The 13,551-nt window shown below is 38.6% G+C and overlaps 1 protein-coding gene across 2 annotated transcripts in view; it reads left to right on the forward strand.

The window, feature by feature from the left end:
* Window positions 1-13,551, forward strand: part of SPIDR (scaffold protein involved in DNA repair) — a 200,835-nt gene that overhangs the window by 80,249 nt on the left and 107,035 nt on the right. The window lies entirely within an intron of this gene.

Here is a 13,551-nt window from a genome sequence, read left to right on the forward strand (position 1 = left end):
ACCAGTCAGAAGCAAAAGGGAACAAAAAAAAGTAAGTGCAAGGGGAGACAATATTTGAATGACCTGCATGGTTTTGGGACATATAGCACACTGTGTGTCATTGTCCTGTATTTTGAGATAATTGTATGGTAAGATAGAATAGGATGAGATGGGGTGTTTTGTAAGTGGTCTGCTTCTAGTCCTGTAAAGTAGTGTCCTGAGAGCAAAATTTCCCATTATCTTTAAAATAAAACCCCAGAATTACATTCTGACTTTGCTTTTTGCTCTATGACCAGACAGCCAAGTGAGTAAAATGTGGACACACAGAGGCTGCTGGCTTCTGTATGTGACTGTTTGCGAGCAAACTTTGAATGCATTGTTTTGGAGCCTTTGTAAAATTAGACTTTGCTTTTGTAACTGTATTTGTATGTGCTGTGAACTCAGTGCACAGCTTGGTATGTGAAACATCTCTAGCAGTAGACTTACATAAGTACTTTAGGAAGCAGTGTTTAGAGATGTGTTGATATACTTGTTGGTATTTGTTTGTATATGGAGTCCCATGAAACTTCAGTACTACGAACAGTACAATACAAGCAATTTAATTTAAAAAATAAAATATTGACAGGGAGCTGCTTATAAGAGTCTTACTAACCCGGACATTTGCTCATGAGAGACATCCCACTGGCTCTTAGAGAATCTTTATGTCAGAGCAAGAATTTGCAGGACTGAACCCAGATTTCTTTATAACTAGATATGAATTTCTTCAGATCTAGTGTCTTCAGGCACATATTTACAATCTTGAAGGAAAGGTATTTGATGTGAGAGTTGTCATTTGCTATAGGGAAAACAAGTGCATTAGGGTGATTAATTCTTTCAAACCAGAGTGTGTGGTGGAGGACAGAGCTCAGCTGCCTGACCACTGAGACATCTGATGGGAGCCTGCTCTGATCTTGAGGCTATATGGGAGCATTAGTGCAGTGTTGTATCTAAATAAGGTCTATTAACTTGGACACATCACATGAAGACGGCTGTGTGGTTTGGGCTGGAGCTGGTTTGTGTCTGGCCAGCCAGGAACACAGCAGGCAAAAGAGCTCAGCCCTGCCTGGCCCTGCCTGCGTAGGCTTGCCTTGGGTTGTCTTTGCAGTACCTGAGCAATTCCTTGGATTAAGATTTTAAATGAACACCTCATAATTTTTTACAAACCAAATCTGAATCACTTAGTGTTTTTAACAGTTGGAAAAGAAAAAGTTTGTTACTGAGTTTAATTAAATTGATTACTAAGTCTCTATTCACTTTGCAGAAATACATATCCAGCAAAAAGTAAAGACTGTTACTGCAAAGACATGAGAGAACAGGAACAAAGGCTTCCACTGTTTTATTGGTGGTGATTTTATGGCTTCAACTTATCTGGGTTTTTTTGTTTGTTTAATTTTAAAAATTATAGAAATAATTTACCATACCTAACAAAGCGATAAGAGTTGGCATCTTTAGAGACTTCAGGATTCATTTTACTGCTGACAGCAAGGCCTGGGGATAGACAGTTTCCTTTAGATACTCCTGCCTCCTGCTCATAGATATGCCTACTGTTGAATATTCAAGATAAATTAATGTGAAGAAAATGGTGCTGATTAGAATCCTTTTCCTTGCCATTAAATTTAACAACTTTGAAAAGTTTTTCATGTATTTCTGAAGTTAAACCACTAGATGTATGTGATATTAATAGAGTTCTTGGCCATAGCAGTATAAACCACAGATCACGTTTGATTTGGAGAGGCTCAGAGATTGATCCATACCTATTGAATGTGAATGTCTGGTATGAAGCCTTTAGATCAGGAGGTTCACATGGTGCTGATAACTGGAGGCTGAGATAGCATAAAGGGGACAGAACTGCTTTGTGTTCTGTTCTTACACTGCCTGTAAACACTGCAGAAGACAGGCTCCTTGGTTGGATAGTCGCTATTCCCTGTGCAACTTCTCTGAGACAGTTTATTTTAAGAACTCGGTATGGCAAGTATATAAAACACTTAAATCTGTGACATCAACAAGCAACTTCAAAGTTGTTCTTTAGTTTCTCTTAACCTGTGAAACCACAGGGAGTCATAATTACTCAGCTTTGAAAGTGTTCCAGTGCCTGGAGAAAGTGTTTAATGGAGACTTTTCATTTCTATTTGCATAGCGCTAAATTTGGTTTCTTCTCAGTGAGATTTAGAAGAGTTTGAATTATTTACTGCCAAGAAGAGCTCCTACAAAACATTGCTGCAGAGCAGCTGATGTACAGGAATGAAACCTTATATCCCAAGTCCTTTAATGTAGGCCCATGATGGAAGTTGCTGTAGAAACATTCAAGGAAGCTCTGAGCAAATTCATGTACAAGAAGCAATCTGGCTTTGTGGATTTAGGTATTCTTCTATTTTAGAATTATCCTGGGTATGCTGTAGACTGTTTTATTGACTCAACAGCAGGATTTATGATAAATGAATATATTACTGTGATTTTTGTGTTGTCTTAATTAATACACTGTCTTACATTGCATAGTCTTACATCATCCATGTGAGCAACAACAGGACCAACACAGGACACTAACACGAAGTAGGTGTTTTGAGCTAGCATGGCTCATGTTAAAGAGTGTTTGGCTTCCATTTGATGAAGATAGAGACTTTTTATCACTGTTGTCTCACCAAACAAGGGAAGCGTGTAAGAACATTGTTACAGAATACCTATCACAAGAAAGATCATGTGAAAGCAGGATCTATGCTTCACATATTAATGAAGTGCAGAAATGACCTCCTGCTGCTCTGTAAGGAAAGCATCTATCTCCTTTAAAATTTTCTAGTTCCAGAAAGGTAAAATACAAGTAAGAATTAAATTCATGTTTAGAACATCTTTTGCATACATTCAGTTTCTCTGGTTACTCCGCAGAGAGGTTCCTTCTTTGAATGCTTGATAGATCAGTTTTGTCCAAATGATCAGTGTTCACCATCTTCCTCTGATGAAATCTAGGCACTTCTGTATACACATACAAATATTCAAATGGATGGAAAAGAGGGGGAGAAAAGATCACCAGTCAGATCCCTCCCATCAGGAAAGATGTTGGCTCTGCCTTAACATCTTCAAAGAAAGAATGTAACAATAGCAGAGCGGGAGAACCCTGATAAGAGGGATGAGACTCACTCAGAAGATAAAATTCTACAAAACTTCAGAGCTGTAAAGCCAGTGTGGGCACTATTTCTAAAGTACATATGGGAATGGCCTTAGAGCCAAAGATCAGATCATATCATCTGATTGGAATTGCTTCTCAGAGATCATGCAGTTGTGAAAATTGAAGCTTTCAGAAGAAGCTGAAACAGCTACAGGTTTTTTTGCAAGTGTTTATTTTGTATTTTGCTAGGATACAACTTTCCTAATGCAATCACTTCAAACGGGATGAGTTGTCTTTAGAGAACAGGAATACATATACTTTCTATGAACTGAAAGTTATCCCTAGCAAGCTTTTAATATAATTTCTTCAATGCTTCTGTTGCTTTGTCTTTTTTGAAAAGGTAATCCTTAGGATTTTACTCATTTTGCTCCTTTAAAAAGTTTTGATTTTTTTTTTCTATCCTCTCACGTAAAGGGAGAAAGTTATATCTATAGAGCTGCTTAGGTATATGCTATTTTACGTCTCTAGAACTAAAGAGATTAAACCAGTAATATTATTTGTGTTTGTTTACTTTGCATGTAGAAAATTGAAATAACACAATTTCTTACTAATCAAATCAATGAATAGTGATGTTCCTTCGTAGGTGGATGACATAATAGGAAAAACACAGAATTACACAGCTTTGATTCCAAGAGGAGAACAAGTAATTTCTGCCATTTCTGTGATGTGCCACAACCACCTGAAGGAACAGATACCTGGTGTTTCGGATGTGGGCTATGTCTAATAAACATAGTAACATGATCTCACTTTTACAGTGAGAGACGTGTTTATTTTTACAGCTATGGCATGGATAGATGTATTATATGAATGCCATACACAAAACATTAGTACCCTGAACAACAAAGATTAAAAACTGCTCTCTATAAAAGGGGTTTTCCACAGAGAAAAGAATGGAATCACGTTTGGGGAAGATAGCCTCAAGACTGCAGATACAGAGTTCTGTAGAAGATTAAAACTGGATTTTGAAACATGACTGCCTGTCTCTGGGCTAATAGCTGATGGTATCTTGACACAATGAAAAAGGGGAATTTCCACTGTACTGTATCAATGAAGTGCGAGGTTTTGTTGATACACTTGTTTGCTTTCGACCAAATCAGAAGGGTCAGAAGCGAGTGGTGTGTTTGCAAAGCAGCAGCTCTGTTTTTAAATCATGGTTGAAACACATTGTTGTCGGCACAAAAGCTTCCATCAGGGCATTATGCGTCTCCCTGCCCAGATGTGTGTCTGAACTGGGGACATGCAGTCAGTAGTTGTGTTCCTGGCTCACACAAGCGCCACAGGCTACCCCGGCAGCCTGCACAGAGCTTGCCTAAAAGGAACACTGTGTGTTCTCAGGAGGTAATTCTGCGCTCTGGAGGGAGTGTCCACCAGCATGACTCTCTCCAATATGGGCTGTTTTGCTTGTAAGAACAAAGGAGTTGTAGAAAAGAGGCAGTGAATGTGAATAACCTGGTTTATACTAAGGGTGTGTTTTTCTGCATTTTTGTTAAATAATAGATACCATCCAAGTTGGATCCTACTGGAATGATTGTAGTGTCCAGTTAATGGGAAAAATCTGAATCACCTCACTGTGGTGCTTACATGTTGAGGAATTAGCATACATTTGAGTCCATGGCTTTTAAGAACAGAAGAGGGAAAGTATGGTTTTGAACATCCATTCTTTATAGTCAGTGATGCTGTTTATATTTGAATTCTTAAATTACTGGAAAAAAACATTCAGTGAGAATGAAAGTGTCTTATAATATTCACAAAATATTCTTATCCTGAAAAATCTAATATTGCTTTGTTTTGTTTTGTTTTGTTTTTTAATGAAAGGTCTGTACTTGAAACTTTCCAGCTTTTATAAGTGAGGAAATTCCAAGCATTTTGTAGTGACAGATACTGTTAGTGGGTAGTTGTCCACTGACGTCAAAAACAGAGGATGGTGAACAGCTTTGTTCAAGTCAACGAAAAATGTACGGTCTTGGATAAACTCTGTGTTAGCAACGGAGCTATCAATGATATATGAGCAGCTTCACATGAGTTCCCATGTGTATTCAATCCAATGCTAAATTCCAGATCTTGTTTAATGAGCAACTGATGGAGCCAAGACCTGGCACTGCAGTCTGCTTTATCCAGTCATGAAGGAAAAACAAGCTAAATAAGTTCAGATGAACAAGTTCAGAATTACTGCAGGGTTATTAAAAAGTTGTGATTTGTATTCCTCTGCTAATGTTTATGACTAACACATTTGGGACGTGTAAAACAATACTTAATTTGTAAAAAAACTATGTGCCAAAATTCCTGGAGTAGTTTAACCACTAAAGAGCAAGTTTTGATTGTGTGAATGGGTTTGTTTAAATGTTTAAGATTATCACTAATCAGCTAATTTTTTTTTTTAAATTTACATTTTGAAAAATTATGGTTTCTGCTTGTTGGATTGCTGTTCAGCACTGTCACTTTGTGATATAAAATGTATTTCCATAGCTCATCGTGGAGAATCAATTTTCAAGTTCACCTCTTTATTTATCTGGTGTGATTTGCTACTATAATGGTAGGTGTGTAGCTAGAGTAAGATTTTTACATGCAGTTCTGTATGCAGTTTGAATACGTTGGATATTTTTTCCTACAGTGGGTTTTTGTGCTGAGGATGCTGCTGTCCTTAGGCAATTTTGTGTGGGCAAAGAGATGGATAAAGTGTGAGTTTGCCAGATTGTCCTGTTTGGTGATTCCTTACGACATGAAAGTATACTTTCTCAGACTCCTGCTCCTGAATATGATATTAAGTGTAGGTAAGCAACAGTTAATTACTGTCCTCCTGGCAGAAATAATAAATAAACCCCCAAGTATTTCAAAAGGGGAATGTTGCCTTCAAATATTTAAAAGATTTGGAATGTTGCTACCCAAAATGCAGTATTTAAAACATCTCAGCTATCCTGGGGGGTGGGGGCACGGGTCGGGGAAGTGAAGGGGGAGAAAAATTTTGCTGTTACTTCTACCAGGCAGATTACTTTTCTTTCAGTAAAAGCTCATGGAAAAAATGCCCATGGTTTCATGTATTTTTGGCAGAAGAATGTACTTTGGTATATGAAACAGTTCAGCTGTGAAACATTCAGTGCAGCCTTTTGTGTGTTTGATGAAGCTTCTCTTCCTACAGTCTTCTGAGTCAACATTAACTGTGCAGATTGCAATGTATTACTTCTCCCTGACTGGTAGGCTCCTTTGACAGCTTCCTGAGATGTCTTGAAAAAAATATTCCTCTAGTGAGTGTCCCAGTACAGCTTTCTGGAACACCGAGTTTCTCCCAGCAGAAGTATCGGAACAGTGTCTATAACATTCCAAGTAGTGTACAACCATTAATTTTACCTTTGAGGGATTCACTGTGTGTTTGGAAAGCCAAATCACTGATGTGGCTCCAAAAAAAAAAAATCATACTTGGCAGTATGTGGAAAGGACATTTGTTGTGTGTATGGTTTTTTTCGGTTTTGGTTGTTTTTTTCCCTTTCTTTAACCTCATTGGACTTCTGAAATTTTATCTGTCGTCTCTCTCCTTGATAAAAGAGTTAAAGAAACCTAGAGAACACTTCTGTGGATGTTTTTTGTCTTGATGGTTATCTTCCCCTTTCTTAAGTCTTGTATTTTTATTTTTTTTTAGCAAGTAGAGCAGATTATGCAAAGCCCATCATCATAATCTTCCTGGGAAACATTGTCCATAGTCTCTTGTCCTTGGCTGGCTGATGTAAAAAAGGAGACTGCAAGTCCACCTTGATGCTGCTGCTGCTGCTGTTCACAGCATGTCTGTTAGGGCAGAACCAAGTCTGTCAGCTTGTTCAGCTCTAATACCTTGTAACTTGAACTGAGGCTGTGAAGAAATACCCCTGTCGCCATCTCTGAGGTATTGTTGGGACAGATGCTGAGGATCATAGCTACTCTGAAAAAAAGCTGGCAGAATATCTACAGTGCTATGTGCACATACTGAAAGCACTGAACTTGAGAACACTTTAGATTCAGTATAAAACCATAAATTATATTGATTGTGTTTTCATTTGTCTTCCCAGCATGGCACAGCATGTCTGTCTTTTGTGTTTCCCAAAAACAAATTGCTCCTCCAAGCTGAGGTTCATTTTTTTAGAAAGTGGGCACTGCAACTATGTGAGATTTGTACATTGCATTTGTGCCTTAGCAAATACTGCTTGTCTTCTGGTTCCCTGAGCTTGTCATAAATATTAATTTAATAGGGCTGGTACTGTTTTATGCATTGTGAATGTACAGATTGAGGAAGAGATAAATTTTATTGATATGGGCTGCTGCTGGAACTTACATGGTTTGTAGGCTTAAAGGAGCACAGATTTACAGTGTATGTATATCATAACTGTTATTCAAATTATTTGAAGACTTTTTGTATAGAATAGGATAGTTCTTTATTATATTCCCAAGTATTTCTTACCTTCTGTGTTTTACACAAAAAAAAAAAATAAATTGCCCAGTATTTCCTTTGTCTTTTAGCAGTTTCCTTTGGCTTAGAGTTTGAGAAGTTCTGGATGAGGTGACTGTTTAATTTTGATGGGAGATATTTGACTCTAGGAGTTTGCTTTTGAATCTTGCTGTATAGCAGGGAGCTGTTTGCTAGCTATACTCAAAACCAAACCCATTTTAAAAACAAACATCAGCATACCACAATATCAGCTTCTAGAACAGTCCACCTAAGTCTTGAGAATTGCCTTTGGTTGCAGGTCAGTTCAGTTTCCTGATTTTGGAGGACTGCTGCTCAGGAAGGGATGGAATCCTATTAGGTTTACTGGTTACCCTGAAATTGCCCTTAGCACCAGCTCAGCTTAGAGGAGAAAACAAGGGGAAGAAGTTATTTCCACAACCTAAATATAAATGGCACTTCTTTTTTTGGGGGGGAGGGGGGAGACAAGGGGGAGGGAGCAACTTTTATATCTATGTATTTTTTAAATTAGACTATTTATAAAAGTATTCCCTTCCTGTGTGTTCCAGTTGTTCATGGGTTGGGATCCTCGAGATCACAAATCTTGTCCTTAGGCAAAGCCCACATATTGAAAACCACCTTTCTGGAAGATGTCTGAGATTTGGAAAGGTGTGTAATCTTACATGTAAGGCCCTTCTATGCCTATTTAGATTAAACATCCATTTTCTATATTAATATAGGTATTACTTGTTTGCAGTGTTGACTTTTTTGAAGCTTTTCATGGAAAGACTGATCCCACATGATCAGTTGCTTTGCAGTACTTCAGCTGTGTCTAAGTAGAGCCATTTTCCATCCAGAATGTGGACTACATGTTCAAGTTAATATATTGAATTTATTATTAGTTCTACTTTGTTTAACTGCTATCATAATGCTACTGCTTTATTAACTATACGTGGACTGTGGACGACTGGGAGGAAAATACTCCCTGCAAGCTAGCAAGACAAAATTCAGCCTTTTAATGTATAATCTTATCAGATGTTAAAACTTGTGCAAAATGCATATATTGGCATTTGTAAAGCCTCCATTAGGAACATGTGGAAGCCAGGGTAGTACATGTAGTTTGTTACCACTCTTGAGTGAAACTGGGCACGTTGGTAACTGAATGCATTGGGGATGGGGTCTGGAATGAGATGCCCTCAGGTCTAGGCATAGGGAGAGCGAAACTCTCCTCCCCTTAACTTCTGCTTTGACTTTCCTCAGCTTCCTGAGCTATTTCGGATTTGACACGAGTAGTCATCCTGGCGATGCAGTCAACACTATATTTTACGTGTGGTGAAGAATGAGTTCCCTCTGTTGCGTTTCCCTTCTGTGTGCCGCGCTCCTTATGCCTCCGTTGTATCAGGCCGGTGGTTCTTGGGACTATGCTGTACTCTGCATCAATTCAATCACAGAAAATAAAATGTTGTAAGTCAGCAGGGTGGTTGCGCAGCGCGGCGGGGGGAGAACACCTTCCTGAGCAGCATCTGCACAGCAGTCCCCGGGGCGGTGGGAGGCTGCCCGAGCCCCCGGGCGCAGATCCGTGCCCTTCCAGGCGGCTGCGGAAGGTGGCAATGTTGTCATCGGGAGCCCAGGTAAAGCTGGTCTCGGGTGGCAGATCTGTCCCGAGACAGCTGCCGCGCCTGTTTGTCCGCAGAAGGGGGATTCGTTCGGGTTCGTGCGCCATCCACTTTGGCGCAGCTTGTAATAACTCGGTGCGTTATCGCCGCCGAATGTGGGGATGCACGTCAGAGTCACAGCACTGCTCACGCAACTTTTTTTCTCTGCAACACCTCTCCGTGCTGGCTGCCATTGAACTTGCATGCTGTCAGCCATCCCCCACCCGGGAGAGCGAAACTGATCGCTTTAAGTGAAGTTTCGTTTCTGCAAAATACTCGTAAATGTTTCTGAAACCCAGTGTCGTTTTCTGCCCCCTCCCCTGGGATGTTTACAAACTTTGCTTTGAATTGAGCTTGCCAGGGGAGAAACCGAGAACTTCCCTGCATGCCACAGTTCTGTTAAGAGCTACCTCCTGGCTCTGACAGGCTTTTAACCTGTTAAAAGCCTAACAGACCTGTTCCTGGGTTTGGTGGGGATGTTTTTCTTTTCATATTTCCACTAACTGCTTGAATTTTTAACTTCCTCAAATGATCCTCTCAAAGACTGTTGTGGCTTGTGATTTTTAATATTTTATTCTGTCTAATGCTAATTCTCCACCCTCGAGGGCAAGTACAAAAGTTTTTGGTTTTTGTTACCCCATTCCTTTCCCCTTGACTCTCTTAATTCTGCTCTGGTAAATCCATCATTGATTTTAAATTATCATGGAACTTTTCAACATATTTAATTACTGGGTTCACCTCTTATTCCTTACCAAGCCTCTCTGATAAGATGTAATAGATTTTATCCATTTAGGAAGTCAAATGGGTAAAAAAAAATAAAATATTCTTCATATACTTTACGGTAAGCAGAGAGCAAATTGGATGACATTACCTTGTAATCCCCCACCTTCCTACTTAACTTTATTTGCAACACAGATGACAATTTTGTTGGACTTCTTATCTAGTTACTTGTTTTTCATAAGGTAGGAAGGCAGAGGTAATGTACCTAATACTTTTCAACTTCCGAGACTTTAAATAATCAATCTGTGAAGTTGTGTGTATGTGTCCCCCTTCCTGGCTGGTGTATTGGGTATGCCACTCCCTACATTAAATAGACACTGAAGGTTTCTAATACTGCTTTGATCTCTTTTAAACCAAGATTGTTTGCTGGGTACCAAAATCTGTTTCTATGTGGATACTTTGCCTACCACCACTTTATTGTACAAATGCTCCAGTAGTTGTCCATGAGAACCATAGATAATGACTCCTTAGTACTAAAAAAAATTAAAGACAGGCTTTCAGAAACCAGTTGGGATTTTGAGAAGTTTGGCAGAATCTGCTACATCCTGTCTCTCCAAATCAAATGACAAGCCAGCAAAAGCTTTGTGTTTTGCTGTGCTGTGTGGAAGAATTTTGCTTTTCAAAACTTAAACTGGAAAACAATCATCTCCAACTCCAAAGAGGAAACAATTTAAGATATGGTAGATTATTACCACTGTAATTTTTGTAATTATTTCTTTTTGTAGTAATTGCAGTAACAATCTTCCTGCTTTAGGAATAAAGTGAAATACTTCACCTTGGGACTTTCTTTAAACACTGCTAAATAATGCAGTCTTACACTGTTGTGATAATAATTTGGCTGAGGCAAAAGCTTTGTGATCATAAAATTTTCACATTAAAGGAAATAGATGCTACATGCAAATATTAAACATGGAAATGAATTTTGTTTTCTCTTTTCAAACCAAAGAGAAAGAAGAGACTTCCCTGTGATTTCAGAGTATTGTTAACAAACCCCCATAGCTATTAGGAGCCTAAAACAGTAAACAGCTTAGTAATGACATAATTATATTAATAAACTGAACATCAAAATCGTTCTACAAATTTATGTACAGATGGTTCCATTTTACATGACAAAAGAATTTTTCTGAAGTGCATTTGCCTAAAATAAAGGTTTTAATGGAACGTGTAATGATTTGACCTCATCTCTGCAAATCCTTTTTTTGAATGCAAACATGAATACCAGGGTAATTAACTGGGTAATTTACCCAAGCAGACAAAGTTCAAGTTCTGTAGGTAGGCATAGCTTTAAGTGCAGTTGGCATGCTGTCTCCTGCATGCTGATGGGCTCTTGCTCAAGTGCATATTGGCCTTAGTCTCTTAGTGCTAAGTCTCTTAGTCCTAGGGATAGTTCACCCTCAGGAAGTTTGGTTTAGATAAGTATCTGAATTTTTTTGGGTACCAAAATCTGGAATGCAGCAGCAAAATCTGATGAGCACAGGCTCTCATACCTGAGTCAGCAACAGGGCTGGATCCACTCCCGTTGTTCAGCACTTCCACTGCCAGGTCCAACCAGCAGCAGAAAACAGAGACACGTGAAAATTAAAACCAGAGGGAAGAGGAGGGACTGTACTCCAAAAAAGTATGGACAGGCTTCAAAACAGAGTTTGTGTAGGTTGTGTGCAAAAATGAGGAGCTGTGAAGGAATTGACACTTTCTTCCAGTACAGCCTTCCAAAACTTCAGGGGCAGTTTGGTTCTCAGGAGGCTCTGCTTTTAGCCCTTTGTAGGCAGGGCTATGCATCATTAGCAGCTGGTGTCTAGGCTGTTTCACTTACCAGATGTAAAAGTGAGCTATGAAATTAAGGAGGTTTTTTTCCCTGCATCTGATCCTTTGCAGTTAACAGTATTTCAGGTGTCACAGAGCACGCTGATATCAATTGACATTTTAGTCTTGATGAAAAAATTATCCACTCAAATGGCAGTCTAAGCAAGAAAGGTATAGAAAAAGTAACCAGGAAAAGACAATTGATGTGTTTTTCTCTGGTCATTAACTCAATTTTCTGATCTCTTTTCCTCTGCACCCATTGTTTTCTAAAGCTTGCTACTCATGAATTAATCCCTTTTCTGTAAGTTCAAGGAAAGAAAGATGCTTCTCCCTCTAGAACTTATGTAAACTGCTGTGGTTCTGCCACAGCAAATATCTATCACTGTGTTACTCTGTGTACATTTTTGATGAAAAAGAATCTTTTAATAAAGAATTTTTAGTCTTCAGAGACTGAATTTCCAAGCTAGTGTCTACTTCATCTATGGAGGTCAAATCACTCGCCAGACTTTGCCAGGAGAAAGTTGGCTATGACTGAATGGCAGTGCATGCTTGGGACAAGGCTCCTGAGTTACAGGTTCTTGAGGCAGCCTCCTGAAACACACCTGAAGATTAATTCTGTGTACCATGCATAGAAGGAAGTTCTCACTGTGATTTCATTTATGCTTTTGGCATCCGAATGTTATTCCTGGTGATAAAAGAATAATAGAATGAATAAGCAGCTAAAACACAAGAGGAAGGGAAGCTGAGAACACACCCCAGTTCTCATCACCTCTACGCTGTGCCTGTTCTAATCCTCCTCCAAACTTCAGTACTAGGGATTAAATAGTCAAACATTTTTAAATTTTCATCCTTCAGAAATTCTAATGTCTACTTTTCAGAAATGACCCAGTATGATTTGCATGTGTTTACATTTTGATAAGATAAAATTACTGAGAAAAAATCCGAAGGGGGAAAAAAGGAGAATTTTTAAATACCTAATATATAGCTGAAAAAACCTTGTGTATATCTCTCTCTGCATGTACTATAAAATAGAAAATGGAGAAAAAAATGTCTAGAACCAAAAGGTGTATAGTATTCTTCAGTTGCTACAGGGCCATTTTAACTTTTGCCTAATTTCAGAAGGTACTAAGGACGTTTCACTTTCTTTGCTATTTAGCTTAGGAAATATTTAGTAGTGGCTTCTACTCAGCCACTACTTATATTTTATTTAGGGAATATAATTTTTTTTTACATTTCTTCTCTACTTCAATTTTTTTCAGTGATAGAAATGTCTTGTACTTTTTTCTCACTTTGTTGCAAAACATGAAAAAAAGGTATTATTTTTAATAGTCATGTATACTGATGGCTGTCTGACATCAGTGAACTTCAGTTAAATTTGTATCTGTATATATAAAAGTACAAATCAGCTGGTTTTTTTAGTAGCCACTGGCTGCAACGGCTGCAGGAAGCTGACTAATGTTTTTCCACGGCCCCATCAAATTTTATGAAATAAAATTAATGAGTCTTGTTGTCACTTTCTCAACTATACCACTTTGTTTATATGATACGTCACTTGAATATTAGTGACCTCTGAAGAAGAGAGCAAAAAAGGTGATTTGGGGTTTTAGCTGGTCAGATGTGGCCAGCTGGTGTAACCAACATTTGCAGGCTTCTCACCAGGAAAGCAGTGTGTTTACTTACCCTGTGGTTCTTCAGAGAGCAGGTTTCCTTAAAAAAGTGGTAGA

This window comes from Manacus candei, unplaced genomic scaffold, assembly GCF_025592945.1.
Source record: "Manacus candei isolate 608988 ecotype Guabito, Panama unplaced genomic scaffold, ASM2559294v1 h1tg000008l, whole genome shotgun sequence".
Classification (NCBI taxonomy): Eukaryota; Metazoa; Chordata; class Aves; order Passeriformes; family Pipridae; genus Manacus; species Manacus candei.